The sequence below is a fragment of the Anomaloglossus baeobatrachus genome, chromosome 4, assembly GCF_048569485.1.
Source record: "Anomaloglossus baeobatrachus isolate aAnoBae1 chromosome 4, aAnoBae1.hap1, whole genome shotgun sequence".
Classification (NCBI taxonomy): Eukaryota; Metazoa; Chordata; class Amphibia; order Anura; family Aromobatidae; genus Anomaloglossus; species Anomaloglossus baeobatrachus.
In genome coordinates, this window is record NC_134356.1 from 27,743,128 (window position 1) to 27,764,125 (window position 20,998).

General features: G+C 46.6%; 1 protein-coding gene across 1 annotated transcript in view; it reads right to left on the reverse strand.

Annotated features, from left to right (window-relative positions):
* The window catches only part of LOC142303013 (uncharacterized), a 126,314-nt gene extending 107,327 nt beyond the window's left edge, over positions 1–18,987 (reverse strand). The window contains exon 1 of the transcript XR_012752984.1: positions 18,839–18,987. The gene's annotated coding sequence lies outside the window, so the exon portion shown is untranslated. The remainder of the gene's footprint in view (positions 1–18,838) is intronic.
* Between the last annotated feature and the right edge of the window lie 2,011 nt (positions 18,988–20,998).

The window sequence follows — 20,998 nt, forward strand, 5'->3', positions numbered from 1 at the left end:
CCAATGTTCCCTTAATGTCTTCTAGTAGATACTACTCTGTATACGTGAAGGGGGTAACTTTTGTTTGTATTTCTGTAGCTTCACATTGTTTTTCCATTAATTTTCTCAATTTTTTAAAGAATGTGTCGGTCAAACCGTCTTTGTTTTTTTCTGCTGGCCTCTGTTCAATTCTAAGTAGCATTTTAATCTGCCTCATTACCTCGTCTTCTGACGGAACGTTCCCTTCGAGCCATTTGCCCAGTAAAGCCCTTCAAACAACAGTTTTAAAAAAAAACATACTAAATAACATTTGTGTAGTCTATGAATTTGTTGTAAGAAATAGATGCTTCCATCAGATCCTCCTTCATAGATGACCTCAAATCTGACCTAATAATTTAGCTAAGCTAGAGAACAACCTCTCTACAGTAACTGGGGTTGGAGGCAAAGCCGTAACCACATGGGCAACATCTCTAACAATTTCCGGGTATAAAGGAATTGCCTCATGCACAATCAGTTTTGATGAATGGTTGCATTTTTCTATTTCTTTGAGAGCAAGTGAAAAATTTTGCTGAAATCTGGTCAATCTGCTGCTATAGGAAACCTAGTGAAATATTTTTCCTTGCGGCAACGCTTTGCCTGCTCCATGTCATCCAAATACTTGTCAAAGTTAAACTCCTCATCTGATAAAGATGAAGATATGGCAGCAGTAGCACTGTCAGGACCCAAGTCCTCTTGCGCCTGCTCATCCTAACTGCTACCGCTCTCAAAGCTTCTTTTCCTTTAGTAAGCTGTTGATCATCGAGCAGTATACGATGACTTGGGTCCACATAAACAGCTGCCAGAAGAATTTTATTTTCCAATAGCTGTGTCTCTCTCCGTTTCATTGAAGCAGAAATGCCATCTGCGATTAAACCTCCTCTTTGGGACAAGCAAAATAGCAAGTTCTTCCACTCCCTTATGAAAATGCCAGGAGTTAAATCCTCAGCTTGTAATTTTTTAGTCACGGTAAATGGGTGATTAAGCAATTCCTTCAATTCAGCCACCTGTGTCCATTGACCTTCATTTAGGATTACCTGAGGGTTCACAATATCTATAAGAAATGATTTTAGTTCAAGCAATCGCTCAATCATTAAATAGGTGCTGCCCCACCGAGTGGCTTGATCAACAATTGCCCCTTTCCCAGCACGTCTCTTCAAGATGGAATCAATTTTAGGGGTTCTGGGGGCAATAACCAATTTCCTCACTTCTCCAATCAGATTTCCAGCATATCCCTCTTGCAGACTATCTCTTATTGCTAGCTGCAGCGTGTGCACAACACAGCGCATGTGATGAATATGAAAGTGTTTTGAAGCAGCTTCAACAAGATCATCTAATCCTAAAGTATCATTTTGCTGTTCTTCTGTTGTAATATCTGTTTGTTTTTCAGTTACATGAACAGCACTGTGGCTCCATCTCACACATACTGAATCCTAAATGTTCTTCTAGCTGTTGTTCATTACTCTCATTCATCAGTTTAATTGTACTTATCATGTTTGAAGCATTGTCCGTTACAATAGCAGGAACCTGTTCTTCTTTGAGCTCATAATCTTGCAGAACTTTTTCCACTAAAGGGCCTTTACACGTTGCGATATCGGTACCGATATCGCTAGCGAGCGTACTTGCCCGCGTCGGTTGTGCGTCACGGGCAAATCGCTGCCCGTGGCGCACAAAATTGGTTACACCCGTCACACGGACTTACCTTCCCTGTGACGTCGCTCTGGCTGGCGATCCGCCTCCTTTCTAAGAGGGCGGGTCGTGTGGCGTCACAGCGACGTCACACGGCAGCTGTCCAATAGAAGCGGAGGGGCGGAGATGAGCGGGACGTAACATCCCGCCCCACCTCCTTCCTTCTGCATTGCCGGTGGAGGCAGGTAAGGAGATATTCGTTGCAGGAACGACAAACAACCTCATTACTCACCAGACAACGATATTTGGTGTTTGGACAACCTCTCCAGAACCAACGATTTTTACCACTTTTGCGATCGTTGTAGGTCGCTCATACGTGTTACACGCTGCGATGTCGCTAACAATGCTGGATGTGCGTCACAAATATGGTGACCCCCGACGATAAATCGTTAGCGATATTGCAGCGTGTAAAGCCCCCTTAAGGCCTTGAGAAACTGGCTGGTGTGATGAGCTTTAAGGCTGCTTTACACGGTACGACCGATTGTGCAATTTCACAATCGATCGTACCCGCCCCCGTCCTTTTTGCGTCACGGGCAAATTGCTGCCCGTGGCGCACAAAGTCGGTAACCCCCGTCACACGTACTTACCTCTCGTGGGACCTCGCTGTGGGCGGCGAACGTCCACTTCCTGGAGTGGGAGGGACGTTCGGCGTCACAGCGACGTCACACGGCCGCCAGCCAATGGAAGCGGAGGGGCGGAGATGAGCGGGACGTAAACATCCCGCCCACCTCCTTCCTTCACATAGCCGGCGGCGGCCGCGTGACGCAGGTGAGCTGTTGTTCATCGTTCCCGGGGTGTCACACGGAGCGGCGTGTGCTACCCTGGAAACGATGAACAATTAAATTAAACGATATTATGGAACCTAGCGAGCAGTACACGACTCACGATTTGTGAGCGATACTGCGTCGCTAGGAGGTGTCACACAGGCCGGCATCGTCAGCGATGTCGGATGTGCATCACAAAAACCGTGACCCCGACGATCTATCTCACGATAAATTGTCTGGTGTAAATCAGCCTTTAGTGTCCTTTACTGGCAGTGTCTTTCTTGTCACAAACATATCGAACATTAATGGCAAAATAATTCAGTGAAATGCAGTGACTCTGGGCATTCCAGCAAAGGCAATGGGTTTCAAGATAGGACATTCAGACATCGTTTTGTGAGGATCCGTTTTTGGGCTCAAAAACAGATCCTCACAAAGAATAAGCAGTCAGTTTGTGGCGTTTTTATAATCTGCTTTGCTATTGAAAACATTATCAATGAGCTCAAAAACCTTTCAGGTGATGCGGTTTTTTAAAAAGCTTATCTGCTTTTGCAGCTGAAAAATGTATCCTCAAAAAACCCAGCAAAAACGCTGTGTGTGAATGTAGCCTTAGATGGGGAATAAAACAGCAATTTATAGAACATTCATAACTTTCCCAAATTCCTATGAAAAAATATTCAGCACATTCTGCATTGAACTACTGTAGCCAAATTATTATATATTTTAGGAGTCGGAGTCGGTTCATTTTATACCGACTCCACAGCCCTGGTATAGATTAAACTCACGTCAAAGCTCTATACACTCAACTGTACAAGATGGTAGGGTCGGGGCCTCAGCCAACAAAGCTGATACAAGGAAGCAATATTTGTCTATTAGCTGAGACCCCGCCCCTTCTAGTCACATGGTTATGACTTCACACTGGTCCTGCTAGGTCGATTGTATAATACTTATGCTAATTCTAACAGGGGGAGGGGATAACTATGAATATTCCCCCTAGATATTATCTGATCCTCAGCTGCCGTCATTCAACAAGCTGCTAATTTTATAAACTTTACTTTCTTGGATTTCAAAAGTTAACCCCTTCACGACCGCGGGCCGTAAAATTACGTCCCTGCGGTCATAACCTTACTGCCCGCGGTCTGCCGGCAGCATCATGCTGCGATCGGCACACATCTCAGCTGATTTTCACAGCTGAGATGTGTGCCTGCTAGGCACGAGCAGAATCGTTATCTGCTCGTGCCATTTAACCCCTTATATGGCGCTGTCAATATGTGACAGCGCCATTATAAGCGCGATCGCGGTAAAATTTTACTTACCGCCCGATACCGGAAGTCACGTGACGCGATCACGTGACTCCTGATAGTTGTCATGGTAGCACAGGGTCATGTGATGACTCCTGTACTACACCTGACTTGCTTTCACTTTCGCTGTGCCAGCAGCACAGCCAAAGAGAAACAGAGCGTATCTGCTGTTTACAGGCTTGTAGCTGTGATCAGCAGATACTGCAGAGCGATCGGATTGCTGATCGCAATAGCCCCCTAGGGGGACTAGTAAAATAAAAAAAAAAAGTTTTAAAAAATTAAAAAAAAAACAAAAAAACCTAAAAGTTGAAATCACCCCCCATTCGCCCCATTGAAAATTAAAGGGTTAAAAAATAAATAAATATACACACATTTGGTATCACCGCGTTCAGAAACGCCCGATCTATCAAAATATAAAATCAATTAATCTGATCAGTATACGGCGTAGCGGCAAAAAAAAATCCAAACGCCAAAACGTCGTTTTTTTGTCGCCACAACTTTTGCGCAAAATGCAATAAGAGGCGATCAAAACGTAGCATCTGTGCAAAAATGGTACCGTTAAAAACGTCAGCTTGAGACGCAAAAAATAAGCTGTCACTGAGCCATAGATCCCGAAAAATGAGAACGCTACGGGTCACGGAATATGGCGTAAAACGTGCGCCACCTTTTTCGGACAAACTTCCGATTTTTTTTTTAACCCCTTATATAAAAGTAAACCTATACATGTTTGGTGTCTACGAACTCGCACTGACCTGAGGCATCATACCCACACATCAGTTTTACCATATAGTGAACACAGTGAATAAAATATCTCAAAAACCATAGTGCTATTGCACTTTTTTTGCAATTTTTCTGCATTTGGAATTTTTTTGCCGTTTTCCAGTACACTATATAGTAAAACTGAGGGTTTCATTTAAAAGTACAGCTCGTTCCGCAAAAAATGAGCCCTCACATGACCATATTGACTGAAAAATAAAAAAGTTACGTCTCTCAGAAAAAGAATGGGGAAAAAAAAAACGGAAAGCGAAAAATCGGCCGGTCGTGAAGGGGTTAAACATTTGAGCTGACCACTACAGGTACGTATAGAATCAGCCTGATAGTGCCAGTATAGCACTAGCTTTAGGTTAGTCTGCTTTCACACATCAGTTTTTTGGCACAATCAGGCAAAAAAACAGATAAAACGGATCCGGTGCCAGATCCGTTTTATTCCCCATAGACTTGTATTACTGCCGGATTGTGCCGGATGGCCTTGCGTTGCATCCATCAGATCCGGCAAAAAATTGTTCACTGGAGGCCGGAAAGGTCGCAGAATGCAGCGTTTTTTGGCTCCGGCGAAAAAACAGACCACGCCGAATCCGACACCATACGGCCTGTTGAATAATGGAAGCCTATGGGCGCCAGATTCAGCGTCATCCGGCATATGCCGGAAACCAAGGATGGATCCAGTCTTTGTTTCTGGGCATGCCCAGGGGTTGTGCAAATAGTCTCTCTGTCTCTCTTGATGTGTCGGTCGGTCCGTCGGTCATTCTCGCTGTCAGTCAGTTTCTCTCTGTCGGTCTCTCAATCCTTCCTTTATACTCACCGATCACGGGCGCGGCGCTGCACAGCTGTCACACTGTCACACTGCTCTGGCGGTTTCGCCTGCTTTTGAAAATGCCGGCCGCTCATTATCCCATCTAGTATTCACTGCTTCCCCTGCCCACCAGCACCTATGATTGGTTGCAGTCAGATGAGCCCCCACACTGAGTGACAGCTGTCTCACTGCAACCAAGACACAGGCGGGTCAATTGTTGTGAATACGTTTTCCAGTTTGGGGCTCCCTCTTGTGGTCAGTGCTTGCGGTGCAGTTGATGTGTGGAATGAAAGCCACACACCTGTGGAGGACTGGTAATCAGGCTCAGATTGGGCTATTTAACTGAGTAGTTTTCTCTTGTTACCCTCCGGTGCTCAATGGTCTCCTGTGTATTAAGGACATTCTGTAACCAGCTCTGCTCACTACCAGAACTCCGCTCAGATAAGTGGTCTTTGTACCTCTGCTGTTTTTTCTCACTGTCTTGTTGTTTTTTTCTGCTTTGATACTAATGCTTGATTCCAATTTTGTCTGTGTGAAGTTCTTGGTGGAATGGGATCATTCCCTGCTGGGAGTGTATGTATACTTAGCTCCATGATTCTGCAAGGTATTGTTTGTCATGCTTGGTATTAATTCAGTCCCTCATCTGTTTTAGTGTTTTTGGATCCCAGTAACATCAGAGTGCTGATACAGTGGGGGAGAGGTTGTGTGACCTCAGGTTTTTTTTCATATCAGAAGTGCTGGTATATATTAGGGTTTTTTACAGTTGCAGACAGTTTCTCCTTCCTATCCTTTCCTATAAAGATAGTTTGGGCCTCACCTTTGCTGAATCTGTCTTTTCTGGCTTTGTGTTGTGTTTTTCTATATCACCATAGCATTTACATGTGGGGGGCTATCTATATCTTTGGGGCTTGCTCCGAGGCAGATTATTTTTCTTATATTTCTATCCGTAAGGATATTTAGTTCTCCGGCTGTGTCGAGACGACTAGGTCATCGTAGGCTTGTCCCACGGCTACTTCTAGTTGTGTGTCGGAATTAGATCTGCAATCCGTTAAGATTCCAGCCACTCTGTTACCATTTGGGATTCCACATTTTTTGATCCTCCTCAGTCCCTGAATCATAACAGTCTATATAGTGCAGTAAAATAAATAAATAAATAATTTAAAAAAAACCGACGTGCGGTCCCCACAATTTTGATACCAGCCAAGGTAAAGCCACACGGCTGAAGGCTGGTATTCTCAGGATGGGGAGCCCCACGTTATTGGGAGCCCCCCAGCCTAAAAATATCAGCCAGCAGCCTCCCGGAATTGCCGCATCCATTAGATGCAACAGTCCCGGGACTCTACCCAGCTCATCCCGAATTGCGCTGGTGCGGTGGCAATCGGGGTAATAAGTAGTTGATGGTAGCCCATAGCTGCCACTAAGTCCTAGGTTAATCATGGCAGGCATCTGAGACATCCCCATGATTAATCTATAGTGAAAGTAAAAAAACACAAACACCGAAAAATCCTTTATTTGAAATAAAAGACAAAAAAACCACCCTCTTTCACCACTTTATTAATCCCCCAATACCCCTCCAGGTCAGGCGTAATCCACAGGAGGTTCCACGACGTTTTCAGCTCTGCTAAATCGGAAGCTGACAGGAGCGGCAGTAGTGCCGGTGTGTGCAGTGATGATGGGGGCGGTAGTGCCTGCATGTGTGCGGTGATGATGGGGGTAGTAGTGCCTGTGTGTGCGTGATGATGGGGGTGGTAGTGCCAGTGTATGCGGTGATGATGGGTGCGGTAGTGCCGGTGAGTGTGCGGTGATGATGATGGCGGTAGTGCCGGTGTGTGTGCGATGTTGATGGGGGCGGTTGTGGCGGTGTATGTGCGGTGATGATGAGGTGTGTCTCTCTCTCGACATTAAAAAGAAAAGAAAAAAAGCAAATCCGTTTTTTTCTGGATCCGTCACATAAGTTTTTACACAATCTGTGATGCATCTGTTGCATCAGGCACAAACCGGATTGTGCATGATGGCAAAAAAAGGATGTGTGAAAGTAGCCTTATATACAAAAATCCTGGTGATTGGTTCCCTTTAGCAAAGTATCCTAAAAAGGCTACTGGTTATCTGTAAATCGATCTTAAAATGGAGCACTTAAGTCAATATACCGAACATTCCTGTCATCACATAGTCTAAAGTGCAAATACTGTATATAGCATTTAAAGCTACCAGAATGTCATCAAATGTGAGTTGGATCATAAATACTTATTTGCATGTTACCCTGCTGGACACTGAGCTACTAACCGTTACTCTCACCAGTCCCGGGAACGCGTCCCCTGACGGGCGTTTCGCAGATGGCTTCCTCACAGGGGATTGTGGATGTAGCTATGGGAAGACTCCCTCTTATATGTCCCAATAATTACAGAACATGCCACACATGCAGGGGGCGCCACGCTGAAAGTGCCTTGGATGGATTTGCCGGGTCCAGCAAGTAATGCTCTGGCGGTGTATTTCCCGGAGCGTTCTCAGGAAGGTACATCACCCAGGCAATGAGGACGCCTCCCCAATGTGAAGTCAGAAATCTAACGGATGAACGGATGATGTGGGCGGCAACGCCCAAGTCAGCATCTGATGCTATCGCGGAGCACCCACCGGCAAATGCCAGATAGTCCCATTGCCGGGACAACGTGGGACACCATCCCTGAGCAGAAAATCCAGTAGATGACATAGCTGGAGAAGCTATGTCAGGTGTCCGGTGTCCCAGCAATGCACCCACCAATGAGCAAGCCAGAGAGAGGCGCGTCTCTGGGACAACAGAGGATGCCATCTACAGCTGCCCAGATTTAAGTAGCGCGTTGTCATGGCATTAAAAGATGTATTTAAGAATTTAACTGCAGCACCCGGGCATTGAGCTCACAGAATTCAGGTTGGATCCGGCCCCACAACAGCGGGCCTCCATGGAAAAACACAGAGATGCTACTACCATGGAAACCAGACACCAGTCCGGATCCTGCAGCCCTTTGGGTCTTTTTTTAATTTTGAATGAATGGCAAAATTCATCACCAAAAGTGACCAGTGAAGTGGCATATATATATATATATATATATATATATATATATATATATATATAATGTGCATACATACATACATACATACATATATTATATATATATATACATACATACATATATATGTATGTGGAGCAGCATACATATGTATTAATTACACATATTACTAAGGACAAGGATTACATTTGATAAAGCAATTTGCTTGTGCTCATGCTGTATTTAAAAATAATACCAGTAGGGGTCACTAGAGTCACATAACACAGGGATAGGAGTATTACTAAATCCCGAGACTATAAAACCCCAAGTCTAATTTGTTTACACAAGGAACCCATAAGGAGTCCAAGAAAGCACACACACACACATATATATGTGTGTGTGTGTGCTTTCTTGGACTCCTTATGGGTTCCTTGTGTAAACAAATTAGACTTGGGGTTTTATAGTCTCGGGATTTAGTAATACTCCTATCCCTGTGTTATGTGACTCTAGTGACCCCTACTGGTATTATTTTTAAATACAGCATGAGCACAAGCAAATTGCTTTATCAAATGTAATCCTTGTCCTTAGTAATATGTGTAATTAATACATATGTATGCTGCTCCACATACATATATATGTATATATATATATATATATATGTATGTATGTATGTATGTATGCACATATATATATATATATATATATATATATATATATATGTATTCACCTTAAATAGGCAAGGTACAATTCAATAACAGCATGTAGCAGATGTTCACCACAGTCCGACACCCTACACGTGTTTCAGCTTCCCAAGTGCTTCGTCAGGGAGCGTCAAAAAGTACTTGGGAAGCTGAAACCAAGAGAGTCAAAGCAGATCAAAGGTACTCGTCTCCCCGACACACCACGAGCCCGCAGTATCACCGACCCTGCGCCACCACTGCCGCCCCAGTAAGCCATATCCAGTTTGTAAGACGCACCGCCATTTTTCCCCCCTCTTTTGGGGGAGAAAATTGGGTCTTACAAACCGGAAAATATGGTATGTAAATTATAATAGAGCTGTCTTTGTTTAAAAGGTGTATGGCACACTGGAACCTAGAGCACGTACCGGCTACATAAAAAAAAAAAAAGGACAAAAAGGGTGTAGACACAATCCTAAACGGAATAATTCTGAAAAACCCCTGCAAAAAAATGCATGCCCCTTAGTCATATTCCGTTCTATATTCAATAAAATGTAATATATTGGATTGTTAAAATGATTGACCCTTACAGCAAAGTCAAATACATGTGGGGGCTAAACCATATTCAAATTGGCTTATTTGTAAGGATAGCACAACCATAATGTGGATGTGTGGCTCCCCTGAGGCTTCAGGTGCCACAGGGTACTGCATCCATATTAGGGTGTAGTACTTATCCTGGGTCCAAGGAAGGTTGATACCGGTTTCCACACACAAACATACAGCAATAAAGGGTTGCCTTCCCCAATGGGGACTGGGCCAGGGTCGGGTCACTAGGGAGACCTCAACCGCGGATGGGTTTACAAGACGCCACTGCAACGTGGGCTCACGATCCACTGTAACCGGGACTCAGGGTCATAGAGAAGCAACCCCCGAGGGGAAGTAAGGAGCATACAGTTGGAAGAGCAGGTTGACCTAGTGAGAGTAGTGAACCAGCCGGTGGCAGCGACTGGGGGCAACAGTTCGGAACACACAACACAACTACCACAGAAGAGAACAGCTTCAGACACAGAGCAGAGCGGACGTGCTGCGAGGCAGCTCTATGGGCCAGGAGGTTCAACTCAGTCGCTGGGGAGGAATCGCTAGCTGTTTCTACAGGACTGGCGCTTTCGGGATACAGAATCCTAGGGCAGATATACTTCACGTTATCTACCAACTCTGCAAGGGTCGCGGATTACAGCTAAAATAGCCACCGGACCTGTCCCATGAGTCTGCAGCAATTAGCATATAGTATCTGGAGTTGAGGACCGGCACCATAATGAAACCGCGCTATCAGCATACAGATGGGACACTTTACTGATGACGGGACCCTCAATTACTTCACGCCACTGGGGTCCGATACTTAGCACATCAAGGGAGGATACGGCTCACCGGCTGATACACACTGGACTTGACCTTCCACAGATCCGGGATCGGCTGGAGCCCTTCGTGGCAGAGAACGGTACCCTGGGCAGCGTCTAAAGGACTTGTGAGTAAAAACACCTGGAACCACAGCCCCTGTCTCTGCCTCTCCTTTAACCGGCACCCAGCGCAGCGGCGACAACAGGGACTACCACCACACCTGTCCTCCCTCATCCTCCACGGGGCAATCCTGCTCCGCCTGTGGGGAGCGACACCATCCCGGCTGCACCCACCATCTGCCCCGGCGAGAGACCCTGCAGCGGCGGCAGTCTACCTGGCCGCATACCACATGTGGCGTCACTATCACTATATAGACTTTCCTAACCGTCACCCTCATCCTCCGACTACCACCCTCATACTCCACTCTTGCCTCCCTACCACTGCCATCTTTTCCTTCCTGTACGCCTTGGGGCAACAGAACCGGGCCAGGCCACCCCGTGACATTGCAGATGATCTGCACCTCCGGCCCGGCTACGAGTAGGCTTAACCCCTTAGTGACAAGGCCAAATTTTGAAAATCTGACATATGTCACTTTATGATGTAATAACTCTGGAATGCTTTATCACATCCAAGTGATTAGGACATTGTTTTTTCGTGATACATTGTTCTTTATGTTAATGGTAAATTTAAGTAGATATGTTATGCATTTAATTATAAAAATAACAGAAATTAGAAAAATATTTTTAAAAATTTGCAATTTTCTATCTTTGAATGGTTATCACTTTAATGCGGATAGTCACACCACACAATATAGTTAATAAATTACATTTCCCATTTGTCTACCTTACATAAACACCATTTGTCAATGATCCTTTAAGTTTCTTAGGATGTTAGAAGGTTTAAATATTTAGCAACAATTTTTTTATATTTTCAAGGAAATTTGCAAAACATATTTTTCTAGGGACCTATTTGGTTTTGAAGTGACTTCAAGAGACCTATAGCTTGGACCCCCCCCTTCCCCCAAATGATATCATTTTAAAAACAGCACCCCTCCGCATATTCAAAACTGCTGTCAGGAAGTTTATTAACCCTTCCTGTGCATTTAAGGAATTAATGCAAATTGGCATGACAGGAATGGAAAAAAAATATTTTTACCACTGTTAAAAATATACTCTTAAATATATTTTTCTTCAAATACGTGATAAGACGCATGAAAGATGGACTTCAAAATGTGTAAAAAATAAATGTAATTTATATCTGATAAAAATGGTTGCCAAATTATAAAGTTGCAATTCAGTTACAGAAAAGAAAAATAATATTCTTGTTAGCTTACGTAAGAGAGTTCAATTAGTCTATACTAATCAATAGAAATATTCATTCATCTTTCCTTAGTTCTGAATGGATGGCAAGGATGATATGCTGTAGGCCTGACAGCATGTGTTCATCTTGCAGGCTGGATGGATCCTGGGTCAGTTGGCGACGTGCAGGAGAGAGACCCCCTCCCTCCGTGTCATGTTATATATGGCAGCTGTCCAAACCATATAGGGAAATTACTGCTGGACGCATGTTACATGGTGTAATCTGCTTACAGTAACTGGAAAAAATCCAGTATGATATTTATATCACACTATGTCAGCATTTATGTATATTCAATACCTTAATATTTATTCCTAATAAGAACTGTTATCAATAAGCTATGCCCTCCAATATAGACAGAACTGTGAACATATATAATATGTCCTATTATAAAATGTTTGATAACTAGATGTATTAATTTTAATGTTTTTACAACCACCTAAATGTTGCTAACTTCTGAACAGGCCACTAAAGACACCAAACTCCAAGGCCATAATTTAGACTTGAATTCCTATGGCAACCATCAGGATCACACAATCATCATCTCAGAATGCAGATTGGGTTAACAAGGGAGCCCCCACACTCTGTCAACAATCTAGATGAGGTAGTCACTATTTACAGCAGCATCCAAGGGGTTAATTGGCTATGCTCAGTGACAACACCCGTTGTGACTGATGCAACAGCATGTCAGCTATAGACAGCCAACAGCTGCTGCATTTTCACCCATTTGGGTATACTATTCTCTTATAACTGAGGTCAGTAAAAAGAAAAATGGCTGCTCTTTAAGGGGTTAAAACAACTGCCCCGTGGGGTGCTACCAGCGGCGGACTGGAGTACCTGGGGCCCACCAGGAAAAATCAATCTTGGGGCCCACCAGCACCATGCAGTTACCGTACTGTATATAGCAGGGGTGGGATTCAAATTTTTAACAGGTTCTCTGTAAACCCCGCCCATTTGAAAACCACACCCATTCTGTAACCACACCCATTCTGTTAGCCACACCCATTTTCACACAATTTCCTCAACCAAAAAATACAAGTAATTTAAAGTAAAATCTCCTTCCCCTCCTGTACCGTCACTGTCCTGTCCAGCACCAGTTGTTCCAGTCACTGTCAGTCTTATTGTATTAAATGATTTTTATACCGTTTTTAAAAATTATTACTAAAGGAGCCCTGCTAAAATTGGAATGGACGACCTTCCCGATACAGATCTCATCCCATTATGGCCTCTTTCCCCTGCAGATCCCATCCCATTATGGCCTCTTTCCCCTGCAGATCCCATCCCATTATGGCCTCTTTCCCCTGCAGATCCCATCACATTATGGCCTCTTTCCCCAGCAGATCCCATCCCATCTGCTCTTTTTCCCATATAGCTCCCATCTTATGTGGCCCCTCTCCCCATATAGCTGCCATCTTAATGCGGCTCCTCTCCCCATATAGCCACATATAGCTGCCATCTTAATGCGGCTCCTCTCCCCATATAGCCACATATAGCTGCCATCTTATGTGGCCCCTCTCCCCATATAGCCACATATAGCTGCCATCTTAATGTGGCCCCTCTCCCCATATAGCCACATATAGCTGCCATCTTAATGTGGCCCCTCTCCCCATATAGCCACATATAGCTGCCATCTTATGTGGCCCCTCTCCCCATATAGCCACATATAGCTGCCATCTTAATGTGGCCCCTCTCCCCATATAGCCACATATAGCTGCCATCTTAATGTGGCCCCTCTCCCCATATAGCCACATATAGCTGCCATCTTAATGTGGCCCCTCTCCCCATATAGCCACATAACGCTGCCATCTTAATGTGGCCCCTCTCTCCCCATATAGCCACATATAGCTGCCATCTTATGTGGCCTCTCCCCATAGTCACATATAGCTGCCATCTTAATGTGGCCCCTCTCCCCATATAGGCACATATAGCTGCCATCTTATGTGGCCCCTCTCCCTGCATCTTCGGCTCACTGAGCGCTTACCTGCTCCAAGCACCTGTGGCCTCTCCTCTGTCTTCCGTCCTCCGCGGCTCTCTGCACACTAAGGCGGGCTTTGCACGCTGCAACATCGGTAACAATGTGTTACCGATGCTGCAGCGATAGTCCCGCCCCCGTCGCACGTGCAATATCTAGTGAAAGCTGCCGTAGCGATTATTATCGCTACGGCAGTTTCACACGCACTTACCTGCCATGCGACGTCCCTCTGGCCGGCGACCCGCCTCCTTCCTAAGGGGGCGGGTCATGCAGCGTCACAGCGACGTCACACGGCAGGCGGCCAATTGAAGTGGAGGGGCGGAGATGAGCAGGATGTAAACATCCCGCCCACCTCCTTCCTTCTCATTGCAGCCGGGAGGCAGGTAAGGTGATGTTCCTCGCTCCTGCAGCTTCACACACAGCGATGTGTGCTGCCGCAGGAGCGAGGAACAACATCGCACCTGTCGCTGCACCGCCATTATGGAAATGTAGGAGGCTGCAGCGATGATACGATAACGACGCTTTTGCGCTCGTTCATCGTATCAAAAAGGATTTACACGTTGCGATATCGACTGCGACGCCGGATGTGCGTCACTTTCGATTTGACCCCATCGACATCGCACGTGCAAAGCCGCCCTAAGGGTATGTGCGCACTAGGTGTTTTTTTCACACCGCTTTTTTTGTGTATTTTTGGCCGCAAAAAAGGCACAAAAACGCACCCGCGGTAAAAACGCAATGCGTTTTTACCGCGTTTTTGGCTGCGTTTTTGCTCACTGCTTTTTTATGCATTTTTTTATCAGTGAACAATGCCATTAAAGATTGTTGAAAAAAAGGTCTGATGTAATGTCCTTCTTCAATATGTTCTTCATTCTCCACTAGTGTATGCAGGAGAGCAGACAGCAGCTGCAGAACCACAAGGCTCAGCATGCTCCATCCAGGACTGTATGCAGGAGTTTTTTGCCCTACAAAAAAATGACGTGGGCTTCGCCATATTTTTGTATGCTAGCCAGGTACAGCAGGCAGCTATGGGTTGCCCCCAAACCCCAGCTGCCTATGTGTACCCGGCTGGGAACCAAAAATATAGAGAAGCCCTTTTTTTTTTATTTCATGAATTTCATTAAATAATTAAAAAAAAAAAATGACGCCCAATTTTTGAGTCCAGCCAGGTACAACTAGGCGGCTGGGGATTGGGATCCGCAGTGCAGGGTGCCCAAGATTTCTGGGCACCCCCTCTGCGAATTGCAGTCCGCAGCCACCCCAGAAAATGGCGCTTTCATAGAAGCGCCATCTTCTGGCGCTGTATCCAACTCTTCCAGCTGCCCTGATGTCGGGTGGCTCACTGGGTAATAATGGGGTTAGGGCTAGCTGTATATTATCAAGTGGCTCTAAGCCCGAAATTCATGGTGTCACGTCAATATTAGACATGGCCACCATGAATTTCTAGTAAAGATAAAAAAAAAACACAACACACAGAAAAATATTTTTATTAGAAATAAAATACAACACAATTAGTGACTCCATCTTTATTGAAATAAAGAACCCCCTCCTCCGCAGTAATCCTGGGTCAAGGGTCCCGCGCCGTCCAATCCGGATCCAATATCCTCTGATCGGTTTGCTGGAAGGCAAAGCGATCTGATGATGTGTCAGGATCAAGAATGTGAATTCCATCACACAGCAGCTGATTGTATTAAAGCCGTTTATACAATCAGCTGATGTATCAGTGCAAAAAAAACCCAAAAATCAAACTACACACTTCAGTGCAGACTCCTGTCAGACCGATCAATGCAGGACTCGGCGGTAATCAGCTGATAAAGTCTCCTGACAGCATCAGCTGATAGTTTAGCCGGCCGGGTAGTAAAAAGCCGGCGTCACCACTGTCACTGTCAGCTGATTCCGTCAGGTGACCACATCAGGTGATCAGCGCCAGGTCCTGCAGCTATCGGAGGTGTCCCGGCCATCTGCACACAGCCGGAGCAGGGGTGGCGGTACCGGGGGAAGAGCTGGGAGCGCACATGGCACCGGGAGGCTGCAGACAGGTGAGTATGACATTTTTTTCTCTACTGTTCACTTTTGACTTCGCAGCTGCTTCCAACTCCTGCCCGTAAATGGCGCCGCACGGGAGCGGATATGGCACAGGACGGGAGATGGAAGCGACGGTGCCGGTACTGGGAGGATTCACGCTTCTGTGTTTACCAACAGAAGGAATCCTCTTCCTGTACACGTCACTGTACTACTCACCCCTTGCGTTTACAGCCGCGTTTTTAGTCATAGAAGCGCAGCTATATTTGCAATATGTGTTTTTCATTGCGTTTTTGAACATCTCATTGAACTCAATGGGTGGAAAACGCAGTAAATGCAAAAAAGTGCTGTGTGCGGACAGCACTTCTGAAAACCCATAGACATTGCTGGGGAAGCAATGCCACATAGTTTTCTGCAAAAAAACGCGGTAAAAAACGCTGCTAAAAACGCAGCAAAAACGTCTAGTGCGCACAGGGCCTGACGCTGACAGACGGCAGGAGGAGGAGCTACCTCTCCACACTGCCGTGACCTCTGCAGTGTCAGCACGTCGCTGCACGCCGGGTCAGGGTCCACTGAACCCGGAAGTGCAGCGCATCCGCCCAACCGCCCCTGCCCCCCTGGGCCCCCCGTACACCCCCCCGGGGCCCCTGCTTGCCCCCCTGGGCCCCCGTACACCCCCCCTGGGCCCCCGCACCCCCCCTGGGGTCCCTGCTCGCTTCTCGGGCCCCCGCACCCCCCCAGGGCCCCCCGCCTTCTATACTCACACGCTGCTGCTCCTGCAGCCTGGCCTGGGGCGACGCCGGGTCCGTCCTGTGCAGCGTGATGCTGCCAGCACCTGCACAGGAAGGAAGCAGTCATCGCTCTGAGACTGCTTCCTCCTGCAGTGTCGCTGCGCAGATGAGTCAGAGCCGCACGGCACTAACAGTGATAGCAGGCAGAGCTGGAGATCGCTCTCCCTGCTTGCCGCTACAGAGGCAATGGGATTGTCACTAATCATATCGGCAATGTGCCGATATGATTAGTGAAATTACCGGCCGGGGGAGGGGGGGGCCTCTCACACATATCTATAGGGGCCCAAGGGGGGTAGGGGGGCTGGGCCTAGGGGGCGTGGCCATCAATAGCAGGGGCCCACCGGGGGTTTTCCCGACCTCCTGGTGGGCCAGTCCGCCCCTGGGTGCAACAGATGCATGCACATGAAATCAAATATTTTGTATTTGATTTATTTCCCAGCGCGTTTTCTTCTTTCTTGTACTTCTCTTTAGGACATCATACGACATCCAGCGCTTTCCCATCGGGACTCGTCCATCCGTGTGCATATAATTTTTCCAATGTAGCTCATAATATCTGACATAATCCTGTGAGTATTTTTGGTACTATATATAGTGTCTTCAAATTTAACATATTCATTGGGGGAAAAGCATCAACAGATCAAATTAGCAGCAAAAATAGTGATCCCTCTTTCACTCATCACTTTTTTGCCATCAGGCACAGTCTGGTTATTTCCCAACATCTCTGCTTGCTGTCAGTGAATGGAAATATTTCCCATCATCTGTGCTTGTTGTCAGTGAATATAAATATTTCCCACAACTTCTGCTTGCTGTCAATTAATGGAAACATTCCCCCAACATGTCTGCTTGTTGTCAGTGAATAGAAACATTTCCCACAACCTCTGTTTGCTGTCAGTGAGTGGAAACATTCCCCCAACATGTCTGCTTGCTGTCAGTGAGCAGAAATATTCCCCAACATCTCTGCTTGCTGTCAGTGAGTGAAACATTCCCCAACACATCTGCTTACTGTCAGTGAGTGGAAACAGTCCCCAACACGTCTGCTTGCTGTCAGTAAGTGGAAATATTCCCCAACATCTCTGCTTGCTGTCAGTGAGTGGACACATTCCCCATAATCTCTGCTTGTTGTCAGTGAATAGAAACATTTCCCACAACCTCTGCTTGCTGTCAGTGAATGGAAACATCACCCAACACGTCTGCTTGCTGTCAGTAAATAGAAAAATTCCCCAACATCTCTGCTTGCTGTCAGTGAGTGGAAACATTCTCCATCATCTCTGCTTGCTGTCATTGAATGGAAGCATTCCCCAACACGTCTGCTTACTGTCAGTGAATGTAAACATTCCCCAACAGGTCTGCTTGCTGTCAGTGAGTGGAAATATTCCCCAACATCTCTGCTTCCTGTCAGTGAGTGGAAATATTCCCTAACATCTCTGCTTGCTGTTAGTGAGTGGAAATGAGGTCTGAGGTGACATGCGGCGAGGAGGGGTGATCCGTAGTGCAGTGCCGCTTAGGCTGCAGATCAACGCTCCCAGCCGCATGCACACACTTTAGACCCGTGCCCCCAGCAGGATGTCCTGTCAGCGATAACAGCACGAGCAGCGGACAGAGGCCTGAGGTGAGTACAAGTGGGGAGGAGGGGTGAGCAGTGGTGGTGCAAGCGGCGGAACAGGGGGAAGGGGGCTGAGCGGCGGATAGGGAGGGGGGCTGAACAGCAATGTAGGACGGGGGCTGAATGGCAGAGAGGGGGAGGGGTGCATGGCAGAGTGGGGAGCAGCGTGCCAGGATCGGTTACGGTGCAATCACCGTAGCCTGGCTTTGGTACTCCCCCTATCTATCCCGGCAGGTGACGGGAATAGTGCAGCACACAGTATGCTGTGGGCTCCACGAAGATGGCGCTGATCTCCTCCCTCTATTGTGATCTGGATAACCCAGGTGATGCGTCCAGATGACAGCAGACCCCTTCTCTAACATTACTAAATGCGGTCGGATATCGACCACTGTTCTTTATGCCCAGGGGCCTACCATAAACGAGGTGGGTGACTGTTGTTACAAACACCAAATCAAAGATGGCAGCCCCCAGTGCTTTAGTAAAACTAGAATTAAATAAAAACTAAAATAATCAGTGATTTTAATTTTGTATTAAAAATACTTGATTTCGGGGGCGGGGCGATGTAGCCGACCAGAGAGGACGCATGGGAAGAGAGCTCCTATAATCCTGATCTTATCCTGGCAATTTACACCCGGTTACCTGACCTATTTACTCACTGACCTGCTGCTGTGACAGGAGACACCATCTGGAGGCTGCCGATTCCCACTGGAGCTATTCCCTGACTCTTGCACGGCGTTGCTGGACCTCCTGAGGCTGGAGAGTGTGGAGCAGCAGCCATCTTCCCTACAGCATGCATTTCCACAGTGAGCAGCAGAGCATGACTCCGGAGAGCAGTGAGGAGTGACAGATTTATGGCCAGAGGTGAAGACCCGGAGCGGTGAGCACAGGGAAGTTAATTCTCCCTTAGCTGTGTAACTGGCAGTCAGTGTGCAGCACATTAGGGGGCCAGCTGCAGTGTTGAAGACTTTAACCCATAGAGTGCTGGAGGGTCTGGAGTGTGTGCCTTGAAAAACAGGCCCTGCAGATTTTTCCTGACACATGAAAACAAATAAGTGACACATATTGAAGTCCCCACGCTGCGCAGGCCTGCATCATCCTGATAAATACACCCTGAGTGCTGTGCTGCCCTGGGACTCCCTTCATTCTTATTATCCACCATATAAGTGGCTGTTTTCCGGCTCTCTGGACGTTGTGAGGAAGTGGAGACAGACATATTACTAAATATACATTATAAAGGCACAGATTAAGACGCACGGGGGCACGATAAGAGAGGGGTGCAGAATCAGCAAATCCCCAGTGTATCAATATGAGTCCCCCTAAACAAAGTGGAGCTAATGACAAACTTAAGGAGTTCGCAAGGGATGGTCAGGCAGATGCCCCTAAAGCCAAGAGAAATGCCACCCCAAAAGGTCAGGCACTATTGGATGACAGCTCAGAGGATCAAGATGATTTAACCCTGAGGCAGGTGTATGAACAGCTTCTACAAGCAATTTCTACAAGCAACAGCTCCCTCACAGGGAAGATTGAGCAGGTACATTCAGAGGTGGGCCTCCTGCGTCAGGACATGCAATCCCTGAGGGCCCGAACAGCGGAAGTCGAGACGCGAGTGTCTGAACTGGAGGATCAAACTGTAACACTCAAAACAAAAATGACCACAATGGCCGGATCGGCAAATGCATGGCGCCAGAAAGCAGACGATCTGGAGAACCGCATGCGTCGAAACAATATATGAATCATAGGACTGCCAGAGCGCTCGGAAGGTCAGCATCCGGAACAATTCCTGGAGGAGTGGCTGAAATGTAATCTCGGAGATGAGTTCTCCTCGACATTTGCGGTGGAGAGGGCGCACAGAGTTCCAACGAGGCCTCCTATTCCAGGCGCGGCACCACGTCCCTTTTTAGCAAGGATGCTCAACTACAGAGATAGAGACACAGCACTCCGTCTGGCCCGACAGAAGAGCCCACTCAGGTTCAATAATGCTGCGCTCTCGATCTTTCCCGACCTTTCGGTGGACCTCCACAAACAGAGGGCCCACTTCATGGAGGTGAAGAAGAAATTAAGGGAGCGGAACATCATCTACTCTATGCTGTACTTTGCCCGGCTCCGCATAGTGCATGAAGGGTCGCCTCTGTTTTTTACTACACCTGCTGAGGCTGAGGACTGGCTACAGGTACACCCGAAACCTAAAGGGGCAGAAGCCATGAGATTACTTTCCTAGGTGACATTTTCTGTGCCCCCTGGCGACCCTCTTCTTCCATGGTTACTTGAAGCCCCCTTTGGAGACAGATGGGACTTCCCCGTGCCTCGAGTGATGGAGGAATTGGCCAGGAATTGGTTCTTGTGAAATGGGAGCCCTATCTTGTGCACCCTTAGGCTATGTGCGCACGGTGCGTAAATTCATGCATTTACGCTGCGCTTTGCAGCGCAGCGTAACTGCATGCGTACTGCATGAAATGTTTTACAGGACTTATCGGAAAGGTCCTGAAGTTCAATATTGGTTCTATATGTTTACAGCTGCAATTGCATTAACTTTATTTCTTTGCAGGGACAGGCTTATTATTGTTGGAGGGTTAACCACACTTAATTGCAGGGCAGAAAGCATCTTATACATGGGATCCTGGTTCTATAAAAAGATCTATGTGATATGGGGTCAGAGCTAATATTTATCATAGTATCATAGTTTTTAAGGTTGAAGGGAGACTCTAAGTCCATCTAGTTCAACCCGTAGCCTAACATGTTGATCCAGAGGAAGGCAAAAAAAAAAAAACCCCCAATGTGACAAACAAGTTCCAATGGGGAAAAAATTTCCTTCCTGACTCC